Below are 23,967 nucleotides of genomic sequence, written 5' to 3'. Positions count from 1 at the left end.
AAGAAAAGAGAAAGAAAACAATACCCCAACCCCTCCGTCCAATGGCCCGTAGTAGAATAACCCACCCCAAAACAGCCTACCCCCGCCCCCTAATCCCCTATTCCCTCCTCGACCTAATCCGCCGGGGCTGCCGGTGGCGTCAGCCTAAGAAGACGAAGGTATCTCGGGCAGGTGAGTTCCCGGAATTCCGTGGACAGTAGCGCCAGGAAGGGTTGCCATAGTTCCTCGAACTGATCTACATTCCCAGCCACTGTAAGCGACATCTTCTCCATACCCAATACCTGCCAGAGTCTATGTAGCCAACCAGTAATGGAGGGGACAGTGGGGGTGCGCCAGTGGACAAGGATATTCTGGACCGCTGAGCCTAGCGCAATAGCAATCTGTCTACCCCTGCGGGACTTCAGCGGGTACATTAGGTCATTGGGAAGGCCCAACAAAACATACGCTGGGAAGCGCGGCAGCTCAATCTCGAAATGCCTATCTACCTCATCCAAGACTTCCTTCCAATAAGCAGTCAGCACTGGGCAAGCCCAAAGAATATGCGACAGGGTACCCTCCTGTCCACAGCCCCGCCAGCATCCATTGTCAGTATGTTTGTGCATTCCATATAGCCTCTCCGGGGTGTAATACCAATAAGTGGACACCTTAGTAAAGGTCTCCGTAAGCCCAGTGTGGTATGCAGAATGCCTCGCCCGATATGCGATCTTGTCCCACTCCTTGTGTCCTGCCCAATTCTCTATGCCAGCGCTCCCTCCCCGGGTTGTGATAGTGAAACGTCGGGGGTTGGAGGAATTTATACAGGTCGGTAATGAGCTTGGCGTCCGAGGCCCGGGTCACCAGCCACCGCTCGTAAGGTGTGATTTGACGGGCTGCGACGTCACGCACTTGGGGCTGGAGAGCCCAGTGTCGGACCTGCATGTAGCGCAATCTGTCCATCTCCGTCAGGCCAAAGTCCTGTCGGAGTTGTTGGAAAGAAATCACGCCCTCCGTGTGGTAAATATTAATTACCTATACTTAATTTATGCGGTAAAGTTCAATAAGAATAACTCAGTCAAAAAGAAGGAGCAGAACCCGTGGTATTTGAGGTTTTAAAAGGGGTTTTATTCCTTAAAAAGGAATTGGTTATATGGTTCGAACCATGGCAAATCGATTTCCGTTGCCACTAAGGCTCGGGAAAGGATAGACAATACTTTATTGACAAGTTATCATATATATAGTCAATGCATTACAGTAATGACAGATGCAGGAGGCGTAACAGCTGAGAGGAGAGATAAGAATACACATACGTAATGAAAAAGGCGTTACAATAGGCGTGCATGAGGGCAGGTACTAGAAACGTCATTATGTGATGTCACAGGTGGGTGGATCCACAAGAGAATCCTGCAGTGTCAGCAGAAATATATGGCAGAGATGCGCGCGCAGCAGTATGACGTGTGATTGACGTGGAACTGGAGGGTGAAGGGGACTTGACATTTAGCCTTACATGAGGAGACAGAAGTCTGGGGTGTCAGAACAACCTAATCCCAAATCGTATCTAATATCTTGTGTTTAAGGAACTGTATTATCTGAAAGGAAAAGGTCTCTCGGGCAAAAGGCTATTCTATACTGACTGCTAGTGCGTGCATATGCGTCTACGTGTCTGCATGAGATGCGAGGGGGCATGGGCCTACCATGGTAACAGGAGCTATGAATTACTTGCATGGAGACAGTGAGGCCGGGCCCTTTGCTCTGCAGCTGGAAGGATGTTTTCCTAAACTACCAGACAGGAATGTATTTTCGAGGAGCGGAGCAGATAACTCGAAGGCAAAATATCGTTTTGGCAGGCAACAGGCTGAGCCAGGCACCGTTAGCCGCGCAGGGAGTAAGACAAAGGTCATGGATACAGATGCTCATCCTAGCTGGAGCATTCAGAGACAGAAAGCAGGAAAGAACTCGATGACAGGAATCAGGGCCTAACTCGCCTGAGCCAGGGAAAACGTGAAAAGTGTACCATGAAAAGACGTTGGCAAGGCACACTTAGGAACGGAATATCTGACCCATTCATGGTGGATCTGAAAGAGGACATGTTAACGTTGGACGCAAATGTATTTGCGTCTTCATAGCTGATACAGGAGGGAAGTTACATGCACTTTAAGCTCGTACATGGAGACGGTGGGGTACACGTTAGGGAACATTTCTGACCATAAAATTTATATTTCCTCATCCGGCCCGTAAATCTGGAAAAGTGCCCTGCAGCCTGCACTCACCCAGTGAGAAAAAGCTCCCGGCTCTAAGCCCGGAGCAAAGTCCGGGTTACCAACGATAGGTGTAAACGGTGAGGGGAAGATAGTTAATTCACGGGGTTCGCAGACCGCATCCCACACCCGCAGGGGGACCCGGGTGACATAAGAGGCATAGAGATTAGTCGGGCGATGCGCGCGGCGCAGGAATGGGACCTCCTGGAGGGTGCGGCCCGCCACCGCCTGGTCCTGAAAGAGCCAGTGCTTGTCGGATTCCCACCTGCTCCACTCCACCAAGTATCGGAGTTGCGCCGCCTGAAAGTACTTCTGGAGATCCGGGATACCAAGACCCCCCGCCTCCAGAGCAAGCGTGGAGAGAACCCTCTTCATCCGTGGTTTGCGACCCTGCCACACAAAACGGGAGATGGCAGCCTGCGCTTGCTGTATCCAACCCACAGGGGGCTGGAGAGGCAGAGCGCGAAAGAGGTATAGGATCTGGGGCAGCACCGTCATTTTCACCGCTGCGATACGACCCAGCCACGAAAGCAGGCCCTTGCTCCATCGGCCGAGTTCCTCTTTAATTTTCCTGGTGAGGGAAGAGTAGTTAGCCGTGACCATTTCAGGCAGCGAGGGCGCTAACAGGATCCCCAGGTATGGCACCGTAGACGAGGACCACTGCATGGGGAAAAGACGCTGAAGGTCTCTCCTGGTGTCCGCGGTGAGCGACACGTCCAGGGCCGCCGACTTGGCCATATTCATTTTAAAGCCGGCCACACGTGCAAAGGCGTCCAGTTCCTGGATGCAAGCAGGGAGTGACCTCCTGGGGTCGTCCATGGTCAGCAGGACATCGTCCGCGTAAAGGCTGACAGTATGGACATATTGACCCATCTTAACCCCAATAGCGTCAGGATTATTGCGAATCCTCTGGGCGAACGGCTCCATATAGAGGGCGAACAAAAGCGGCGAGAGGGGGCAGCCCTGTCTCGTACCACGTTCAATGATAAAACTGCCAGAGCTGTGCCCATTGACCCGCACTGACGCTGACGGTCTTTTATAACAGTTGAAGACCATGGTGCGGAACTTCTCGCCGATTCCCAGTTTCCTGAGAACCAGCTCAAGGTACGGCCAATGAACTCTGTCAAAGGCCTTCTCCGCATCCACCGACAGCAACATCCGCTCGCCCGGAACGCGTGAGGCCTTTTCCAGTATGTGCGTCACTCTCTTGGTGTTGTCAACCGTCTGTCTACCGGGTACGAAGCCAGCTTGGTCCGCTTCCACTAGGCCCGGCAGGTGTGGTCCAAGCCTGGACGCTAGGATCCCCGTGTAGAGCTTAAGGTCAACATTCAAAAGTGAAATAGGCCTGTACGAACCACACAAGGTCCGATCCTTCCCGGGTTTCGGAATGACCGACACGGTCGCGTTAAGAAGGTCCGGTGGTATAGCGCCCGGTTCGGAGAAGGAGTTGAACAGGCGAGTCAGGATTGGTGCCACAGCGGAGCAGAATGTCTTATAGAACAAGGCCGTGTAGCCATCCGGGCCCGGGGCCTTTCTGTGTTTCAGTCGCGCTATAGCGGAGATGACTTCCTCCACATGGATGTCCCTCTCTAGGTGGTCCGCCTGGGCGGGCTCTAACACCGGGAGGGTCACCGACTCCAAATAGTACTCGGCGTCCCTCGGTGAGGAGGGCTCCGCGGCGTATAACGCCTCGTAGAAGCTACGAAAGGAGTCCGCCACCTCTGCGTCACCAGAAACAGTAACCCCATCCTTCACCACATTACGTTGCTGTGCAACCCTGAGCCGATGGGCCAGGAGCTTACCACACCTGTCTCCCCCCGTGTAAAAGGCATGCTTCAGGCGCAAAGCGGCATATTCCGCCCGATCTAGGTCTAGTGCAGACAGGAGTTTCCTCGCCGCTTTCAACTGCCTCCAAACTCGAGGAGCCCCTGTGCGGCGGTGAACCTGCTCGAGTTCTCTGACCTGCGCAGTCAGTTCATCCCTCTTACACTGCCTCTCCCTATTCTCGGCCGAGGAGATGGAGATGAATTCTCCCCGAAGGACCGCCTTCAAGGCCGCCCACTGCGTCGCCTGAGACGTGTCGGAGTTGCCATTGTGGACCAAGTAATCCTGGATGACCTCCCCTACCCGCCTCACAACAGACTTCTTATGCAGAAGAGTATCACGAAGCCGCCACAACCCTCGAGAGGGGGAGGTCGCAGGCCATGCGAAAACGCCGGAAACCGGCGCATGGTCGGACAGGGACAGGACCCCAATGTCCGCCGCTGTGGCGGCCGTGCGTAGCGGGCCACTCACCAGGAGGTAGTCTAACCGCGAGTAAGTGCGGTGCGCGTGGGAGAAATAGGAATAGTCCCTATTGGTGGGGTGCATAGCGCACCAGAGGTCGTGCAAATCCAGCTCTGCAATCCGGTCTTGCACCGCGCGGGAAAGTTCCCCCGTCTGCGGAGAGCGTTGTGCAGACCTGTCCATAGCCGAGTCGAAGACGGTGTTCAGGTCTCCCCCCAGGACAACATGACGATCGGGCGAGGCAGTGACGTCCACCAATACGGAATCCAGGAAGCGATCCTGGTGATCATTCGGGTTGTAAACGGAGCCTACCGTGAAAGCGATTCCCCCAAGTCGCATGCGGTATGCTAGAAGCCTCCCCTTTTGTTTGGCATACTTATACAGCACCTCGCCCCTGAAAGAGTTAGCTAAAAGAATGGCTACGCCTGCAGTCTTGGTCGCCGCTGAGGAGAAGAGTTGGGTGGGGAACTTGGCAGAGCGCAGCCTATGGCAATCCTTAGGCAGCAGATGAGTCTCCTGCAGAAGGCATATGTCCGCTTGTGTCCCCTCCAACAGGGATAGGACCGCTCTGCGTTTCACTGGATTATTCAGACCCTTAACATTAAGGGTCACTACCTTTAGGGATGGCATCCCTCCCGGGGAACAGAAGCGCTATGTGGCAAGCAAGGGATCAGCGGGGGGGGGGCGCATGGGGATGCGAATCGGGAAATCTGTATCTTCCCCCAAGATCTCACGGAACAAGTCCTGTAGATAGGCCACCAAATCGGTCCCCTCTTCTGCGGACGGGACTCCCCGCACCCGGATGTTATTCCGTCTGGACCTGTTCTCGAGGTCCTCGGAGTGGGCCTGGAGCTCGACACATTGCTCCCGAAGGCGGAGAACGTCCTGTTGGAGATGAACTATCTCTTCGTCTCGGCGCTGGGCCGCTGTTTCCACCGTGTCGACTCGCTCGCCGAGGCCCTCCACCTCCCTGCGCACCTCGCGGACCTCGCTGGCCACTTCCTTCTTTAGGGTCTGGAAGTCTTCCTTGAGGGAGCTAAATAAGTCCTCCATAAAGGACCTCGTGACGGGCGGTTCGCCTCCAGTGGCGTCTGCCGAGGCCCAGGTGGATCCCGGCGACGGTTGTGTTCTGTCCCGAAGCTGCTGGGCCCTGCCAAGCATGTCCGGCAGGGTGCGGTCCCCCTTCCTCGAGCCTCCTCTTCCAGACATCTCGACCGCTGCAGTGGATAAGGCTCAAGTCCGGCCGCCGCAGAGGCTCCCAGTCGTCCGTGGGCACCAGATGTGTAGTCCGCACCGAAAGCAGGGGTGCTGCGTCACAGGCGACAAAATGGCGGACCGGCCCGGGCAAAGCCAGTCGCGACACCCAGCCAGGGTGGCGACCGGGGGCAAAAGTTAGGGTCCTTCCGCCGCACTCCCCTCGGGAAGTCAGTCCGGGAGCCGAGGCAAAAGTGAGCACCCGCCCGCCAGAGGCGCGGGTGGAGATCGCCAGAGCCAACTCTTCAGGGGCAAGATGGCGGCAGGGCGGGGCCAGGGAGAGCGGCCTGGGCCGGCAGGACCACCGGCGGCACCCGGGGTACAATAATCAAAGAAAGTCCGTAGCCAATGCTCCACAATGTCACCGATGAGCTCATATAGGCCGGCCGCCGTGAAGATGCCTTCGGCTTTCGCCTCCGAGTCGGGGGTCCGCACCACACCCTGTGCCGTCGTCGCTAGCGAGGGGCCAAAGCGCCAACTCGGGTCCAAAGGCCGCTGTGCCTCGGCGACACCGGCCACTTAGGCACCGGATGGAGAGCTCCGTTGTTCCTTGGAGCGCGGCGGGTCCGATCCCTCGGGATCGCCAGCTTTCAGCACCAGGCCCAGCCGAGGCGCCTGGACAGCACTGCAGGTCGCTCCGCCCCCTAGGCTCTCCTCCGTGCTTCGATCTTTGAGCAAACTTTCGAAGTACTTCCTCCGGGGCGATGAGAGCCAAAGTGGTATCAATGTGTGCGCCAGGAGCTCCGGCACAAGCCTCTCACCCGCTAGGCAGTTGCGGGGGGAGAGAAACGCAGAAAACGGGGCTCGAGCTGAGCCGGGCAGGAGGAGCTACGGGAGGAAGCGTCCGCTCACCCCGCCATCTTGGCCACGCCCCCCCCTATTCATGTTTTATGACGGAATTGGGTCTGTTGGTTAATAGCTCAAAAACTTTTATATCAACAGCAGGAATGGGAAGGAAAGGACTATTTTATTCAACTTAGATGGAAGTTCTCTGGAATGCGTAGAGTCCTTTGTGTATTTAGTCCTATACTTTGACTCTAAACTTAAGGGTTCAGCCACGTTGTTAATAGTATAAATATGCTGCAAAAAAGCATAGTAGCACTGTAGAAATTTCCCTCTGATATAGGTAAAAAATCAATCACAAAAATGGTAGATATATATACCAGGCAAAATCTGTTGCCATAGCTACTTATGGCACATAAATCTGGGATGCAGCTAAAGTGGGCTCTTTGCAGAAAGTGGAGGATACGTTTGTTGTTAAAAAGCTGCTTTCTGTTCACCCAGGCTGCTCAAATATGATTGTTCACTATATACTAGGCCTCCCTTCTATCACTGAAGTAGTGAAACTGGCCCGCTGCTTTAATGGTTGCGTATATGGAAAAAGGACTCGGTTGGGTTGAACCAAGCTATAATTAAAGATATTACCAACCTTGACCGAGCCAATAGTATTCTCTGGCTTGTAAATTATTATTATTTTTTTCTTCTTTATTTAGCGCACGGCTGCCTCAGCAAAGGGGCGTCCCAGTGCTGTACTTATACCGCTGTGGAACCCTTCCTGGCTTTCCTGTGAGATGTCCACTCCTGGCCACCCCAAGGTGAAGCCAGGCATCCCAGCGCTGTTGGGGCCGTTGTGGAGATTAAGCAAGCTATTGCCCAGAGTTGCAGAGTGGGGCCCATGATTAGAATAAGCACCGAGGCGAGAATTGTCGGGTCCGAGGAAATTGAGCCCAAGACCTGCCGAGGCGGGAATTGAACCCTGGTCCCGAGCCGGACCTCTGCATCAGGGTCTGCTGCTCTAACCATTGAGCCACACTTCTCCACAAATATGTTAGGAAGTCTTTTACAGATCAGGGTTTGGCTTTCTTGTACGTGTCACCTAGTGAGTGTATGTTCTTTGCTAAGAATGAGTTAAAAGAGGCTTTTTTTAACCAAATGTGAGTCAGAAAGATGGCAACGAAACCAAAGCAAAATTACGGTTTTACATTACCATATGATGCCCAGAGTATGCATGGGCCACGATTCATATCTCTCTTTTCTGGCCAACATTATGCATCGATGGGGCGTGGCCAAGCGCGGACCGAAGATGGCAGCGTAAGATGTGAGCTCTGCCGTCCAAGTGCCCCTTTGTCTATCCTGAATGATTATCCGGCAGTCCTGAATGCAGCCCCTGATTGCTAAGGGCTAGCGGAGCCCATCCAGCCTGATCCGGTGCTCTAGTCTCTCTGGTCTGGGGAGATTCGGCCATCGGAAAGTGTGGGTCTACACGGGGTCGTGAGACCGGGACCCATAGTAGTGGCGCCTGCCCGACGATAGTGCCTTCCAGTCTAGCCTGGCATAGCGGCTGCGCCGTGAAGATGGGCGCCGCTGGACTGCTCGCAAGTGCCTGATGAACATGAGTGGGACAGTGGCAGAGGTGGCGCCATTGGCAGCGCAACAGAAGAACGTTGAGCAATTGGCAACATGATGGCTGAGAGTCGGTACGCGCCGGCCGGCGAATAAAAAATGGCGTCAGCATGGCCCTGCTGATCGGAGCTCCCCCCTTCCGCCTCAGTTGTGGCGGATCCTGCGTACAACGGTGAGCGGTGGCCTGAAGCTAGGCCTGGGACCAGGGCCTCCAGTGGTACAATCACAGCATCACCCTGGGGTTGAGGGGCCCTGATTGGCAGTGGCCCGCAGGAAAGTCTCTGTTCCTACGCAATAGGGGAGCTGGAGAACCGGTGTCGGGAACCTGGGAAAGACGTGGCCCAAATTACAGCATAGGAAAGGGCGCGCCGCCCACTGGGACAGAGATAGCGGCGGTGCGTCAATGAAGGCAGGGACTGCCCTGTTGCCTGCCTTGCCATCACGGACACTCTCGGCTCCCTGGGAGCTGCGCCGCAAGGCGGGCCGGCACTTGGGGCTTGCAGTAGTTAGTCCCCCCCCCTGGCTGAAGGCCACGAACATCCTGTTCCTTTCCTGCGGGCCATTACAGCTCCCCAAGATCGCTGCTCTTCGCGTGGATCTGGATTACCCAGGGAAGGATCGTCGGGCCCATGTTGTTGGTGGCGGTTCCACGCTGGCGGAGGTGAACGGTGGAAGACGGGGGCACCCCTGGTTGTGGCCAGGCAGAGGGTGCGGACAGCGGGGCACCTCATGAACAGCTGCACCTCGACAGGTTAGATCACCCCTTCTCTGTCTGTTTCCCTGTTGAGTGCCGTGGCTCCTCTCCTCTCCCCCCCCCCTGGAAAACTGGGCCCCCCCCCCCGGTGGCCTCTTCCTCTTGGCGGTGAAGCCGAGACCGGCATTGACTGCGGCTGGCACCATTGATCTGAAATAACACTGATTGCAGGGACCCTGGAGTCACAGGACCACTGAAATCAGCCTGTGGGAGCCCTTCCACCCAGTGGTGAGGGTGTAGGGGTGTGGGGCTTGCTGCGACACTGGCCCTAGGTTTGAATTGAGGCTGCGAGTGGTGGTACGCTGAGTCACCCTTAACATCTTGACCCGGTATGAGTCCTGCCTTCGCTGCCACAATGGAAGGTGCCCAGGGAGCTGGAACCAGGGGATCGAAGCCAGTCCTGGCCAACAAACTGGACCGCTACACAATTACCAAGGATCCGCAGCAGGCCGTCTGTCTGAATAGACTGCGAGAGGGGCCCTGGGGAAGAGGAACAGGAGCCTTCCCTTAAAGATGTCATGGAAGCTATCACAAGTGTAAAAACTTCTCTGGAACACAAAATGGACTCCATGGCCATTGACATTATTCCTATCGGGCCGATATGGGGAAGCGTAATGAGAAGGTTAAACAAGTAGAGCTCATGACCTCTAGCCTGGTGGGGGACATCACGCAACTGCAAAGAGGGGTCCGAGAACGGCAGGACTCCCGTAACTTCATGGACCTCAAGCTAGATGACTACGAGGGCCGCCTCGTATCCTAGGAGTGCAGGAGAGATCAGAGGGGCAGGCTCCAGGCCTATTTGTTGAGGACTTTATTCTCAAGCACCTGCATCCTAGGAGTGCAGGAGAGATCAGAGGGGCAGGCTCCAGGCCTATTTGTTGAGGACTTTATTCTCAAGCACCTGCAACCCAAGGGCCTCAGTAAGTTCTTCGTGATAGAAAGAGCTCACAGAGTCCCGGGCGTCCGTCCCAAGCCGGGCGCTCCCCCGCAGCCCATGTTGGCTCGGGTACTGAACTACCGGGACACGGATGTGATCTAGAGCCAATGCCCCCCTCAGATATGAAAACGCAGCCATCTTCTTTTTCCCAGACTTCACGCAAAGAGTGCAGAATCAGTTAAACGTGACCTGAGAGAAAGGGGCTTGAAGTACTTGATGCTGTTTCCGGCGCGTTTCCGGGTCGAGGCGGAGGGAAGGACATGTTTTTTTGACTGGCCGGAGGCAGTGATGGAATGGATCGAATATCGAGGGACACTGGGCCCAACAGACTCTGGAGCTGGTGAAAGTGCAGACAGTCAGCCATCCTGAAGCAGAGGCCTGGATGACAACCACTTTTTGCTCGTAAAGGGAATCTGATTGTGGGAAGGGCTGGGAAGGGTGAGATATTTTTGATGTAGCTAAAGGGGCTGCTAGGTACTTTACGGTTTTACATTCCCAGCACTAAAAGGATGGGATAATGATTCTGTCTGGGGCACGAACATGGAGCTCACTGCTTGTTCCCCCCTTGTTTTTTCTCTATCTTTTAATTTTTCTAGGGCGAAAGGCACTCTGCAAGTTTTGGATGGGCAGTTTTGAGCCCAGAGGGCAGGGCAGCAGGGTGGGGGTGTTAGGCTGGGGTGTTTTTTTAACCTGTTTCGTGGTTTACTAGTTACATCAGCACAATACACATAGCACTGACAGAGTAAATGCGGAGGATTGTCAACGTTACTGTGTAGATGATGGGGGATAAGGAGGTGAAGGTTTTGAGTTGGAACAATAACGGGTTGGGGGATAAGATGAAACGGAGTGTGGTTCTCCAGTATGTCAAGAGGCATGCCCCGGATGTGGTCCTGCTACAGGAGCCGCATCTGGTTGGCAGCCTATGCAAAGCAATACACAGGGGGGAACAGGATGGTTGCGCACTCAAGGTTTATAATGGGTACCAGAGGAGTGGGTATTCTGATTCGAAATGCATTCCCACAGGCAGTGACTTCCACTTGGGGGATGATGGAGGCAGATACACCGGGGTCACGGGCATGTGGGAGGGCCGACACATAACATTTCTGTCCATCTATGTTCCTCCAGGCCTACACGGCACAACATTTGCTGACCTGGGAGCAGTCCTACTCACCTTCCCAGAGGGGCTTTTAATCCTGGGGGGCAACTTTAATGCAGGCATCTCCGGCACGTTAGACAGACAACCACCCCCGGGAAACGGGACTGGCGACACAGTGGTTACCAGATTTCATAGAAGCAATGGGACTAGTGGATAGGTGGAGAGACTATCACCGAAACCAAATACAACATACATTTCACTCTGGAGCTCATAATAGTCTCACCAGATTAGACAACTGCCTTGTTCCAGCCGCACAAGTTTCATACATAGCAGATATTAGACATCTAGCTAGGGGCATCTCACACCACTCTCCACTGTGGGTTCGCATTCTCGTAAGTCAGGGCACGGCAGTAAGGTTGGCCCCAATCAATCCTTGGCATCTTCACAATCATAAGATTCGCAAAGATCTCATAAAAACTCTGGATAAATACTTCACCAATAATGTAGGGTCGGACTCCTTCTCTCAGTCCTTGTGGGAAGCATTTAAGACCGTCATCAGACCGTCATCAGAGGCTCTAAGAGGGAGAAGCAGAAGGAAGTTGTTTAGCTTGAGGCTGAAATTTACAGGTTGGGGGGTGAGTTGGAGCTGGGGATAACGCCAGCTAAACTTCACCTGTTAAGCCTGAAGCAGCATGACTATAAGGCGCTGATTTCAGATAGGGCTAAAGCCCTTAGCAGGGAACAACAGGGTAGGCTCTATGACCTGGGAGATAAGGCCGGGAAACTTACTACATGGCTGGACAGGAGAGAGTGGGCGAGCCGTCGTGTCCCGGAACTCAAAACAGGGGGGGGGGCTTTAGTTACAGAACCACAGGAGATAGTGGACAGATTTGCGGACCACTTTCAGACAGTTTACCCAATGGTCTCCCCCTATGTGGAGGCGGACTCCTAGGAACTACTCCGCAACATCAAGCTCCCATGTCTCCTGCCTGAGAACCGTGACTATATGGATAGCCCCCTCGCTACGGACGAGATTGCCCAAGCAATCTGTTCAATGAATTCCTGGAAGGCGCTAGGTCCAAACTGGCTCCCAATCGAGCTCTTTAAACTCCAACCAGACAAGCTTGCACCCTACTTAACACCTTGGCTGCTACTTGAATTTTTCCCCTGTGCTGGACATTCAAGAACAGGGTGTGGTCCTGACGGAACCATTCCGTCATCAGCACAGCTCAGCCGTGACTGATGACGGAATGGTTCCGTCACAAGCATCGAAGGGGTTAAAAGCAATGTTTGTAGAATCCAGAGAAATAGGAATGTTGCCAGTGGAGCAAAGGATAGCCACTGTTGTCACGATCTAGAAGGATGGAAAGGTCAGAACGGATTGTGCCTTGTATAGGCCTATCTCTATTTAAAATGCTGAGCCGAAGATCTTAGCTAAGCTCCTGGCGAACTGGTTGGTAAAAGTGATCAGCGACCTAGTGCACCCCGATCAATCTAGCTTTATGCCGCATAGGAACACAGCCTTAAACTTACGCAGAGTGCATGGGGTGATGGATAGAGTCCACACCCTTCGGGAGCCAGCCATAATCGCGTCACTAGACGCGACAATGGCCTTTGATACGATCGAGTGGCCCTATTTGTGAGTGGTTCTGGACAATTTTGGATTTGGTCCCGAATTTATTAAGTGGGTATGCCTTCTGTATTCTGCACCGCTTGCACAAGTGGTGGTAAACAATAGAGTGTCAGCCCCATTCTTCCTTGGTCGAGGTACCCGTCAGAGCTGCCCACTGTCCCCCCTTCTTTTTTCCTTGGCCATGGAACCCCTTGCAGCTTGGATACGCTGGGATCCAATGATAAGAGGGCTGCGGTGGTCCCCCGGATGGGAGGACCACATATCGCTGTACGCAGACAATATACTGCTCTATATGGCTTCCCCGGTAAGTCCCTCACTATGGTTATGGATATACTAACCTCTTTTGGGAAATTTTCGGGACTCTCAATCAAATGGGAGAAATCCTTATTGTTTGTCCTGAGGGGAGACCCCCCTGTGCCTCCCCAGAACTGCCCTATACAGGTTAACACTGAAGGGTTTAAGTATTTGGGAATTTTTATTTATTTCTCTGGATCCCTCTGTTAGGTATGCCACTGAATAAGTTAACGCAAAATTTGTACGATGGAGGCATTAGTCTCTCGGACATCAGGAGGTACTACTGGGCCTCCCAGCTGGCAGCAATTAATCATGGTACGTTCGGTCACGCAGACGACAAGGGATATGCCATGGACAGATGGCTCCTCCCAGAGGGAAATTTTGGTAGGGCTTTATACTCCCGACCGAAGAGACTGGCATTAACAGGCCCTATGAAGCACGCCGTTCAAATTTGGCATGATGCAACTGGCTCTTTGGGATGGAGAAATAAGCTAACATTAGCCACCCCACTCTGGGACTCCGAGAAGCTTGGTAATCTCTGGAAGACAAAAGGGTTCGACAGATGGGACCTTATTGGAATTTCCACTATCCTGGATGTGTGGGGGAAGTGGGAGGTTAAATCCTTTGGGGAGACGCAGAGTATTTTCGCTATGTGCAGGTCTGGCACTCACTTCAGTCCTCTCTACCCAGGGGTACTGATCCCCCAGAGGCCTCTCCTTTGGAGGAGAGAGTTCTGGACGGTCACCTCCCTGAAAAGACAATCTCACTAATCTATAAAAAAACTATTCAACCATATGGCAGACCCTCTCCAGGCACTGAGGGATAAATGGGTGAAAGATGGGATAGAGCTTGACAACGAAGATTGTCAGACAGCAGTGTTGTCCCCCAGAGTAGCTGCAATTCCAGCTCGCTTGAAATTAGTCCAGCTTAAGATTCTGCAAAGGATCTACATCACAAGGTCCCGACTGGTGAGCATGGGGCTGGCTGATACAGGATTATGCAAACGACAATGTGGACTCACTTGTACATTCATGCATGTCATCTGGGAGTGTGCACATATCAACACTTATTGGCTTAAAATACATGACGTAATGAGCAAAGTATTGAATGTTTCCCTTTACCCGGAGGCGAGGAGGTGCCTCCTAAATATATGGGAACCCACTGACTTGAACACATCCCAGACGCAATGGGCCACTCTTGGGTTTATGCTGGCTAAAAGAAATATTGCTCAGCTGTGGGGGGCAGTGCAACCACCAACCATGGAAGCATGGGAAAGCAATCTAGATTGGTGCATGTTTAGAGAAAAAACTGTATATCTTGCCAGGGGATGTCCCAAGAAGTGGTCGCTTGTCTGGGGCTCTTGGAATGACTACAGAAGGGAGATTTGCACTCCACACCGGAATGGTAATCAGGATGACCCCCCCCCCCCCCGTGAGGTTCCTTTCAGCTGTGTTTGGTGGATATCCTGTACCCATCTGATTTGAAGTCTAAAATTTGAACAATCCTCTGTATTGTATTTTTTGCTGATGTGTAAGTTCTTATGTAATTTCACATACTTCCTTCCTTTTTCTAGTATGTTCATGCTTGAAGAACTAATGAAGGCACAGATGAGGGTGAGCGTTCCAGCTGCTTCTGAAAGCCAACTGCAGCTGTATGCACTGCACTGCTCTGCCTGCAGACTGCCAGATCCATGCTTCTACCTGTGTTCACTCCTCCTGTGGAGATGTCTCAGTGCTTGTAGCGCTGCCTCCTTGCTGCTGCAAGGCATATGAGATTGATAGACAACCCGTCCAGCTATACTAGATAACTCCATGTCATCAAGGACAAAGTGCTCCTGTTGTAGGTTTTTGATAACAACAGATCTATTGTATTTTGGGAATTGCAGTCCTGACTCACTTAATTTGAACTAACATACTAATGATTTGTGTGCAAAAACTCAAGGCAACTTTAGGCACCAGAAGTATGTGTCACCCTCTAGAGACTGTAAGGCACACCAAGGTGTCCACCACCAGCAGCAGGCCTTGTCTGTGGTAGAGTGGGAAATACGGGTATTATCTTACAATGCTCTTTTTTGGCCCATGTGCAAGAGATGCATGGAGAAGAGCATGACCCTAGTCATGAGAGCGTCATGTTCAAGCAAAGCCCCTCCCACTCAAACAGCTATTTGTGGCGCTGTTTGAACTGCTTGTAAGTTTGAGTCTTATTAAGGTAAATATTTTGCAAGTCTCTTGGTTCTGTTTAGGAACTATGGGGCCTATTTCGATATCCGTTGGAAAGCCTCTGACCTCAGGTCGGAGGCTTTCCGACCAGCAACGATGGTTTCAATTCCGACCACCTAATTACAAACTAGGCGGTCCGAACTGAAACCAGCCGGTCATTCTGGCTGGATTCTGATGGGCTCAAGGAGCCCGTCGGCCAGTCAGAGACCGTCCCCTAATCCCAATGAATAGGGTTCACACTGTTGGGATTACGATGCTCAGTTACCGGGATGCTTTCCATGCTGTGCTTTTCGACATGAAAAGCCTGTTGGAAAGTAAGTTGGGGGCCTATGGCAGGGACCCCTTCTCCTTGCGGCCTACAGTGCCTCCCTTGTTTATCCCTGCACTGTGTGGCAGGCACTGTGAGGCACCAGAGTGCTCAGTGCGGCCACTCTCATTGCTTTAGGCTGAATGGGTAGCCTCCGTTGTTGTAAAGCAGCAGGACAACTGCACTGGAAAAAGGATTGGATTCACTGGCACACAAGTCTAGGGAAAGATCTCATCACTCAGGCCCCAGTAGCCATCATATGTTCTTTTTTTATCCAATTTTTTTATTGGTTTTTAAAAAAAAGATCAGGAGATATTCATCAATGTATGAAAAAGGGAGAACAAAAACAAGTACAACAATTACAATTGTGTGATCAATTGTCGTCTCAAGTGAGTAATACACTGTGAGTAGGTATAAACCTGTCTACTTATGGGATAACAAACTTAATGTTGTCGATCATCTAGAAAAGGCCCTCAAATATAATCAAATTGTAGCAATGTATAGTTTAGTTTATAAATCATTCTCTCAAATGTTGCCACTTTTTGCATATCTGAAGCCAAGAATGGATCTTTGCGATTACATCTGTCTTCCAATAACATGGTATGTCTACTTTAGCTAAACTGAGGGCTGTGGAAAGCCATTTACAAGTGTGTGTGTGGATATAGGAGGCAAGTCCAAGATGTCTTGCAAAAGAGATAATAGTGCTGTTAAGGAAAGGTTCATGGGAGAATATTCTGTGCGAGAATTCTCAATCTGAAGTCAAAATGTGTGAAACTTTAGGCATGCCCACAATATATGGACTAAGGCGCAAACAGATCATTGGCGTCTCTAGAAAAGGGAGTTGGGATTCAGGTTAGCTGAATTTAGCTTGACAGGAGACCAGTGACATCGATGTAGTATTTTAAAGTAGCTAAGTTTCAGATGGGAATCTCTAAGCCCTTTATTGTAGTATTCCAATAAGGTAACCCAAACTTTGTCCTATATCTGAATGTTCAGATGTGAAATCCAGGGCCGGACTAGGAACCAAAACTGCCCCTGGCAAAGTGCTCAACCGGCACCCCGGGGGGTGGTGGTGGGGGGGTTGTGGGGGGGTTGTGGGTGCGGCTGAGCTGTTTCTCGGGCCAGTTTTAGCTGATTTTGTTACAGGGGCCGATATTGCAGCTATGCTGCAAAAACAGCCTTGTAACAAAAACGGCCTCTCCTGGGGCCCAAAACCGGCCCCCATCCTGGCCGCCCTCCGGGGAAACCCCCGGTGCCCGTTACGGCCAGTCCAGCCCTGGTGAAGTCCACCACAGTTGTAGAGAATAACAGGTGTCTGTAGAAAACGAGTAATCAATGAAGATGGTGTAAAGACCAGAGATGATTCCCCTGAAGTTTTCCCAAGTATGAATATGCTGTGCAATTGGGAGTTGGGAGGTTATATCCTGATTATTTGCCACTATTGATGAAAGTGCATTGGTAAGATGAGCATATCTATTGAATTGTGAAGAAGGGAGTCCAAATTCTTATTTTAAATGTGTGAATGACTTTAAAGAGTGTTGTTGCATGAACATATCAACAATGTGGAGTATTTTATGTGTGTCCCAAATCGGCCAGTTGAACTCAGCCCCTTTATACACAATGTCTGCATTGTTCCAGAGTGGAGCATGGGAGTGTAAGCGACTAGGAGTGTCCATAAGTGTGTGCTTATTGCCAAGCTAACTGTGTTGTGTAAATAATAGGATTAGTGGAGTTCATAAACCACAGACATTTGGTATATTAAATAGCCAACTCTGTATCCAATTCTTTTTTTAAAGATCTTTTATTGAAGACGAAACCAATATAAGTATGGTGACATCAAGCAGTACCATTGAGACACAGTCTAATAATAGCAATCACCCAGCTCTTCTCAGGCTATCCTCAGCATCTTGTTGCTCCCTTAACAGGTCACAGTCCTCCACAGACGAGATTCACACTCTCCTCGACCAGGGCCACACCGGCCCTCATCTTTCTAGACCTCTCTGCAGCCTTAGACATTGTCTCCCACCGCACTGTCACTGCCAGACACCACGATGCCAGCATACAGGGAACCGCCCTCGACTGGATATGCTCCTTCGTCACTGGCCTAACCCAAACAACCAGACTCCCGACCTACCTCTTCGAACCCTCAGTGACCAACTGCAGAGTACCCCAAGGATCATCGCTCAGCCCCACGCTCTTCAACATCTGGATAGCCCCCTTTGCTGACATCAGCAGACAACATGGACTCAGCATAGTATCCTACGCCAATTACACCCAGCTCATCCTCTCCTCCGCAAAGGATCCCCACACCACCAGACTCAGCTTCCAGGAAGAAATGAAAGACAGTGCATCCTGGATGAGCAGCAGCTGTCTGAAGCTTAACTCGGAGAAGACAGACGTCCTCATCCTAGGACCCACCCCCACTGCATGGGACAAAACGTGTTGGTCCACCACCCTCTGCAACCCCCTACTGCGATAGACCATGCCCGGAACCTCTGCATCATACTTGACTCCTCCCTCAGCATGACCAGGCATGTCAATGCTGTCGTCTGCACTTGCATCCTTCGCAAGACTTTCAAATGGACCCCCCCCTTATCCAGAAAATCCGTCACCCACACACTCATAACAAGCAGACTGGACTACGGAAACGCCCTCTATGCCGGAATCAACATACCCCAGATCATTCAGAACACTGCAGCCAGACTCATCCTCGGCACCCCACAAAATGAACACATCACCTAGCACCTGCGAGACCTGCATTGACTCCCCAATGAGAAGAGAGTAATCTTCAAGCTACTTTCTCATGCCTGCTCATCCGTCCCCAACACCGGACCCCAATACCTCAACGAAAGAGTCTGCTTCAACGTACCCAACAGGCACCTCCGCTCCGCCGACCTCACCCTTGCCAAAACCCCAAGCATCCGCAGAGCCAGAGCAGGTGGAAGAGCCTTCTCCTACATCGCGGCAAAGACCTGGAACTAGCTCCTGATCAACATCAGACGCGCCTCCACTCTGCACACCTTCAGGAAGACCCCAAGAACTGGGTTGTCATCTGACTCGTAGCTGTACACACCCCTACCCCCAGTGCCTTGAGACCCTGACGGGTGAGAAGCTTGCTTCACAAATCCCTGATTGATTGACAGAGCAGCCACAATGTCCAAACATCCGGGATCCCACCCATCATGGGTAGTACCTACAATTGGAGCACAGAGATCCACCAACATCTATTCCAATTCCCCCATATTTTGGTCCATTTGTTCGTTATAGGCCGTTATAGTTTAGGTGTCAAGCCCTTTTCTGCTAAAGATAAAAAACAAACTCAGGGGTCGAAGTCTGAAAAACACGATCAACCCAAAGTTCCAAAGCAAAATTGGAACAAAAACAAGAAACAGGGAAAACAACAACAGAAACAGGAGTCCCGTCCCGCATCACCAGTGCCTGCGTCTACTGAGCGCTCTTATGACTTGCGCGACCACGCTACAATTAAGTCACCTGATCGTTTTCAGGTTCCTGATCAACGTTCTCCTCGTTCTTTACATGACACATCGGCCTCATCGTCCGGTGGTGGAGGCGGCGGCAGAGGCAGAGGTGGCCAGCAGACTCGCGACCAACCCCACCCGAAAGACGGAAAAGGCAAGCAGGACGATTCTTCACAGAAAAGACCCCAGTTTCAGAAAAAGAAAGTTGCCGCTTTAACAGAGAGATATGCCACTGATAGTGAGAACGCAGCTTCGGAATCAGAAGTCGGCGCTGAAGCTGTTGGACAGCGTGGCGAAGTTTACCATTGTTCGAGAGGCCCTGCGTCCACTACTAAAGGTGACAGCGACTAACACATTTGTTGTTGTTAAGACGGCTGATACTAGAGTATCTCCCCCTGATAGGCTTTTTGAAATTGACCTTTTAATTGAAGGTGACATACACCGTACCATAAAAGGGGTATTGGGAAAACCTGACAACTACGTATGACATTTTGTTAGCGGAGGCTGACTGGCCCCACCTTTTGTTCTCGCTGCTCCGAGAGAGGAGGAGGTAACCTTCCCTAGTTTCACGCACACAGTGTCAAAGGAGCATGCGCTGAATTTTGCAGAAGAGTGGGCTAAGGCCCGTGCACCAGCTTTCTACCGTACTCACTGTGGTTGGGATAAATTCTCCCCCCAACATGAGATTCCCTTGCGGTCTATGCCTAAGCCTCAACCTCAATATCCCATGCGGCGTGAAGTGAAAGCTTCGGTTGCAGAAATTCTTGAACATTTGGAATATCAAGGTGTGATTGAAACTTGTGTGTCTCCAATGAATAACCCTCTTTTTACTGCGACCAAGCCTGATGGTTCTTACCATTTGGATTGGATTACCGGCATCTAAACTTGCATTGCTGTACCTGTGCAGTACAGAATACCCACGGCTCTGCCCTGGTGGATGGTCTTGTGCCTCAAAGGTTAAAAAATCACACTTGACATATCAAATGTTTTTTTTGCCCACAATCTTTCTGATTTAAATAGTCAATTAACCGCTTTTACCAGTGGTGGCACACAGAAAAAATTTAAACGTTTGGCTATGGGCTACAAGAATAGTCCAGGTGTGTTTGCTGCACGTATAGTTTCTCTTTGAGAGAGTATTGACCCAGATGCGTGTTCGTATGTGGATGACATTCATCTCACGGACGACGAGATATGGGCGCATCTGTGCCACGTTGACCGCTTAATTTGTAATTTTGTGGACTTCGGTTACAAATTTAACTTTGCAAACTCTCACATTGCAGAGTACACAGTGTTGTTCCTGGCCTATGAGCTCGACAATGAAGGTCGACGATTGGCTCCTCACTTCTTGGAGAAATGCGCACAACTGCACACTCCTACAACACTAAAAAAATTGCAATCCTTGCTGGGATTTTTGGATTTCGGACATACATACATTCCCGAATATGCCCAGCGTATCAAGCCATTATATGCTTTGATACAACCAACTGTTACCAAATCTTGCTGGCTGCCCGAGCATTCAGCCATATTGCAATCCTTGCAGGCTGATCTGCTAGAATCGGACTTGTGATACCCACACCAACCTGGTGATAAGAATCGTCCCTGGGGCGGTGGGTTTCACATACCTTACTTTTAACGAAGGTGACACAGTACCTATCGCTTACTAGTCACAATTGTACACTTCGGCTGAAATGCGGTTTTTTCACTGTGGAAAAAGTTAGGACAGCAGTGCAAATGGCGATTCTAAAGGAACGCGCACTGTCGCAGGGAAAACGCATGTTGGTTGTTACCCAGTATCCTGCCTTGGAGGCAGTGACGAAAGCCAGTGCACCCAATTCTAAAGCTTTGCGCCCACGGTGGCTACAATGGGCAACATCATTGACGTCTTCGGATGTCACGTTCATTTTTGATGCCTCTTTACGGTCGCAGGAGTTCTTGCAGTATGAATTTGTTCATCCAGCCCCTTTATGCGCCCTTTGGAGGATTTCCATTGTATCATTTACCTGATGGTTCGGCGCAAGTTGCACGTGGGTCTAAGCAAGCATACATCTCAGCTGTGTAATTGTGGTTGGTACCATGGTGAATGGAGAATTCAAGTCTGATGTCGTACATACACAGACATTAGGGAACTGTACCGCCCAGTTAGCAGAGTCCGTGCTCTGATGCTTGCATTGGAGTACGCAGACCCTAGTGGGACTACTCTTATTGTGAGTGACTCGTACTACTGTGTCCAGTCCTACAATGACAATCTGTTCTTTTGGACTCCGAACGACTACCGTAACTCCAAAGGTGGCACAATAAAACATAAAATGATCTGGGCTTGAGTGGCTGAACTTAAAGAGCAACTGCCACTCGTGCATGTAATTCATACTCTTGGTCATCAGCGTGTGGGAGTTCACGCTGTTGACAACAGTTTGGCAGATGAGACCGCTAAGACAGCAGTTTCGACATGTTTGGTTGCAGCAGTTACACGTTACAAAAGTAAGATTGGTGATGACATCTTGGCAGCAATGGCCGCTACTTAGTAGGTGTTCTGACCGAGCTTTTGCCCCTTTTCTTGAGTGAAGGTGACTTTAGCCTGCTATCATTCTAATAGGAGGACTAGAACCTTAGACCTGGCCTATTTACAAGGCGTTTGATATGTTAAAGGATAGATTCCTTAGGATCAGTATTAATCCGTCCTTTTGTAAGAATGCTAGTACACTTCTAATGGAGTTATGCTTATTTCGGGCCTTGTAGGCCTCGAACGGGAGAGACTCCATCTTTCTTCCTGCCTCGGCAGCTCGAGATGCTTTTAGGTCAAATGTAATGTTTTAGTTATGAGGTGTTGTTCGCTTGGAGAGAACCGGTTCAGGCAGGCCCTTATCGAAGAACTGTATTTTTCTTCGTATCGAAGACATAACATCAGGCCGGCCGGCTGAGAACGTGTCCTTGGTACGGGGAGGTACAAGAATTTGGTGGGCGGCAGGTTACTGGCCGTAACTTTCCATGCATGTGTGGTAAATATAAATTACCTATACTTAATTTATGCGGTAAAGTTCAATAAGAATAACTCAGTCAAAAATAAGAGGCAGAATCCGTGGTATTTGAGGTTTTAAAAGGGGTTTTATTCCTTAAAAAGGAATTGGTTATATGGTTCGAACCATGGCAAATCACATTCCATCGCCACGAAGGCTCAGGAAGGGATAGACAATACTTTATTGACAGGTTATCATATATATAGTCAATGCATTACAGTAAGACAGATGTAGGAGGCGTAACAGCTGAAAGGAGAGATAAGAATACACATACGTACTGAAAAGAGGCGTTACAATAGGCGTGCATGAGGGCATGTACTAGAAACGTCATTATGAGATGTCACAGGTGGGTGTATCCATAAGAGAATCCTGCAGTGTCAGCAGAATTACATGGCAGAGATGCGCGCGCAGCAGTATGACGTGTAATTGACGTGTAACTGGAGGGTGAAGGGGACTTGACATTTAGCCTTACATGAGGAGACAGAAGTCTGGGGTGTCAGAACAACCTAATCCCAAATCGTATCTAATATCTTGTGTTTAAGGAACTGTATTATCTGGAAGGAAAGGTCTCTCGGGCAAAAGGCTATTCTATACTGACTGCTAGTGCGTGCATATGCGTCTACGTGTCTACATGAGATGCGAGGGGGCATGGGCCTACCATGGTAACAGGAGCTATGAATTACTTGCATGGAGACAGTGAGGCCGGGCCCTTTGCTCTGCAGCTGGAAGGATGTTTTCCTAAACTACTAGACAGGAATGTATTTTCGAGGAGCGGAGCAGATAACTTGAAAGCAAAATACAGTCTTGGCAGGCAACAGGCCGAGCCAGGCACCGTTAGCCGTGCAGGGAGTAAGACAAAGGTCATGGATACAGATGCTCATCCAGGCTGGAGCATTCAGAGGCAGGAAGCAGGAAAGGACTCGATGACAGAAATCAGGGCCTAACTCGCCTGAGCCAGGGAAAACGTGAAAAGTGTACCATGAAAAGACGTTGGCAAGGCACACTTAGGAACGGAATATCTGACCCATTCATGGTGGATCTGAAAGAGGACATGTTAACGTTGGACGCAAATGTATTTGCGTCTTCGTAGCTGGTACAGAGGGGAAGTTACATGCACTTTAAGCTCGTACATGGAGACGGTGGGGTACACGTTAGGGAACATTTCTGACCATAAAAATTTATATTTCCTCATTCCCTCCTTGTTCCCTACGAACCCTTCATGATATATCGATACTCATAAATCTATCAATCTGTTGACGTAGTATCATTTGCTCTTCTTTCTTCTTATGCCGTTTTGAATGAGAACTTGAATGAGGAATACATGATGTGGCGCACAAGCCGCAAATCGCTGGCCCACATTGTAGACATAGGCAACAACTGAATACTATGAGAAGGGCAATACCTAGGAAGGATAGGATCTTCCATCCCCAGGCTGACAACGTGGTCCAGAACCAACCGGACCAAGTCCAGGTGCCTGGATTCTGGTGTATCTGACTTGCAATTTTGTGAAGACGAGTAATGGCTCTATATACTGATGGCGCGTTTTCTGGAATGAAAACACAGCAACTCGATCCGATGACTCTACAGGCTCCGCCCCTATCGGCCAGGATGACGTCAAGGACGAGACGATTTTGAAGAACAACAATCCGCATCGCAGACTGCTCCTCTGTTAAGTTGCCTAGGGCAGAAGTAGTCTCATTCACTACTGCTTCGAGGGTTCTGGTTAACTTGCGTATCAGTTTACTATTAAAGATAGCACCTAAGTAGGGAAAGAAACCTTTATTGAAATCGGTGTATTGCTCCCATGCCGTTTCAGTATAGTCGACAATCGGGAGATCTCTCTGGGGTCTATGGTGTACTAGATGGGTATTCCTATGATAATCAGGAGGGGCTAGGAAAACAGGTGGCAGAAGGAATGCAATGTAACAGGTACCATCCCAATCTAGAGGTAAACGTATATATGCGGTATGACCACAAATGAAGTAGGAATGTCGTGAAGCTTTAAACGCAGACTTGCCCTTATCACTGAATTCGATCACAGTAGTACATTTACTATG

The sequence above is a fragment of the Lissotriton vulgaris genome, chromosome 2_1 (assembly GCF_964263255.1).
Source record: "Lissotriton vulgaris chromosome 2_1, aLisVul1.2, whole genome shotgun sequence".
Classification (NCBI taxonomy): Eukaryota; Metazoa; Chordata; class Amphibia; order Caudata; family Salamandridae; genus Lissotriton; species Lissotriton vulgaris.
This window is presented reverse-complemented; position numbering follows the sequence as displayed.